Source organism: Penaeus vannamei, chromosome 1 (genome assembly GCF_042767895.1).
Source record: "Penaeus vannamei isolate JL-2024 chromosome 1, ASM4276789v1, whole genome shotgun sequence".
NCBI lineage: Eukaryota > Metazoa > Arthropoda > Malacostraca > Decapoda > Penaeidae > Penaeus > Penaeus vannamei.
Genome location: NC_091549.1, coordinates 53,176,853 through 53,179,352, shown reverse-complemented (window position 1 = coordinate 53,179,352; position 2,500 = coordinate 53,176,853).

Below are 2,500 nucleotides of genomic sequence, written 5' to 3'. Positions count from 1 at the left end.
CTCTCTCCCATTCTTTTCCTCCCTCTCTCCCTCTCCCCCATTCTATTCCTCCCTCTCTCCATCCCCTCCCCCCCCCCACTTTCCCTCTCTCCCATTATCCCTCCTTCTCTCCCTCTCTCTCCCATTATCCATCCCTCTCTCCCTCCCTCCCATTCTTTCCTCCCTCCCTCTCCCTCTCCCCCATTCTTTCCTCCCTCTCTCCCTCTCCCCCATTCTTTCCCCCATCCACCCCTCCCTCCCTCCCATTCTTTCTCACTTATCCGAGGCCAGCCAGACCAGAGACGCTACCGGGGGCCCTAAACCGGTTCGATGCTAATCTGTAGCTAATCTCATCTCATAAAAAGAATAATTCCATTTCATTTTGAACTTCTTCCGCCTCGTCTCGTTCTCGTCGAGATCCGAAACTCGATGACAAAGGCTCGGTTTCCCTTTGTAATTGTAATGGGGAAGAATCGAGCAGTTTGGAGCTAAAATTCTTGGTTTGGGAACTCTCTCTCTGTCTCTTTCGCTCGTTCTCGCTCTGGCTTTCTTGCTTTCTTTCTCTCTTTTTTTTTCTTTCTTTCTATTTTTCTGTCTCTTTCTCTTTTTTTTCTTTCTTTCTATTTTTCTGTCTCTTTTCTCTTTCTTTCTATTGTTCTGTCTCTCTTTCTCTTTCTTTCTTTCTATCCTTCTATCTTTCTCTTTCTCTTGCTTTTTTATATCCGTCTCTCTCTCTCGCTCTCTCTCTCTCTCTCTCTCTCTCTCTCTCTCTCTCTCTCTCTCTCTCTCTCTCTCTCTCTCTCTCTCTCTCTCTCTCTCACTATCTATCTATCTTTCTATCTCTCTTCTTTCTCTCTCTCTCTCTCTCTCTCTCTCTCTCTCTCTCTCTCTCTCTCTCTCTCTCTCTCTCTCTCTCTCTCTCTCTCTCTCTCTCTCTCTCTCTCTCTCTCTCTTTCCGTGTGATGGAATATAGAAACATACAAACAGAGAGAGAAAGAGGTAGTGAGAGAGAGAGAGAGAGAGAGAGAGAAAGAGAAAGAGAGAAAAGAAAAAAATGCACAAACGACTGCAATAATCTATATTAATGCATCATTTCTATCATTATTATATCATTACTGATAATCACCCATGCATATAAAATGTCCATATAGATGAATATCTTTTTTAATGTGTTTATTTCAGTGGTCCATGTTATTTATTCCATCACATTCCGAATGCCTCGGTACATATTTCAAAATACATTCAATACATTCTCCCCCCCTCCCCCCTCACTCAACCCCCCCTCCTATTCTCCCAGTACCCCCCCCCCTTCCTATTCCTCCCAGTACCCCCCCCCCCCCCACCAAAAAAAAAAAAAAAAAATCACGGGTAGCCATCAATTTAAAAAAATGGTTAACAGAAATATTTGCATTTTTTTGTGAACAACAGAGGCAGAAATCGGATCATCTGTTTTATCTTTTTATGTATGTAGCGTGGTGTAAAAAAAAAAAAAAAAAAAAAAAAAAAAAAAAAAAAAATTGCATCACTACTTTGCGTCGAATTTTAGATTATTTGTCAAATTGTGAAAGCATTTTGTCAATTGCATGCTACTCTTGGTTCTTTGTTACCAGTGATAGCATTATTATCATCATTATTTCTTATTTGACATCAATTTAATTATTATCATTATCATCATCATCTTTTATTATTATCATTATCATCATTTCTGTTATTATCATTATCATTATCATCATTTTCGTTACTATCATTATTATTGCCATCATATATTATCATTATTATCAGCATTTCATTATTACCATTATCATTATCATCCTTTCTTATTTGACATCAATTTAACTATATCCATTATTTTCATTGTTTATTCAAGATCATTTGGGTGTCACGACTATTATCTAATTATGATAATTCTTACCATCATGATTTTTATTTCCCTTATTATCATTTTCATCATTTTTATTATATCTATAAGATCATTATTATCATTGAAGTTATTATCTCTCTCTTTATCAGGATGATTAATATTTCTATAATAATCATTATCATAGAAATCATTTATTTTCATCAATGTCTCTGTCCTTATCATTATTATAAATGTTGATTTTAATGTTTTGTTGATTTCAGTGGTTAATAATTTTTTATCAACGGTCAATGTTTTATTTATTTATTTATTCATTAATTTGTTGTATTTGACATCAATGGTCAGTATGTTTTTTTCCAATGGTCGATATATATATATATATATATATATATATATATATATATATATATATATATATATATATATATATATATATATATGTGTGTGTGTGTGTGTGTGTGTGTGTGTGTGTGTGTGTGTGTGTGTGTGTGTGTGTGTGTGTGTGTGTGTGTGTGTGTGTGTTTTCTTTTTTTAATGGTCAGTATGTTTTTGTTTTCTTATTTTCATATGTCTATGGGTCGAATGTATCTTCCATATGTCTATACATTCATCACACACACACACGCAATCCCCGATAAAAGCTGAATCCCGCCTAGAGATGAT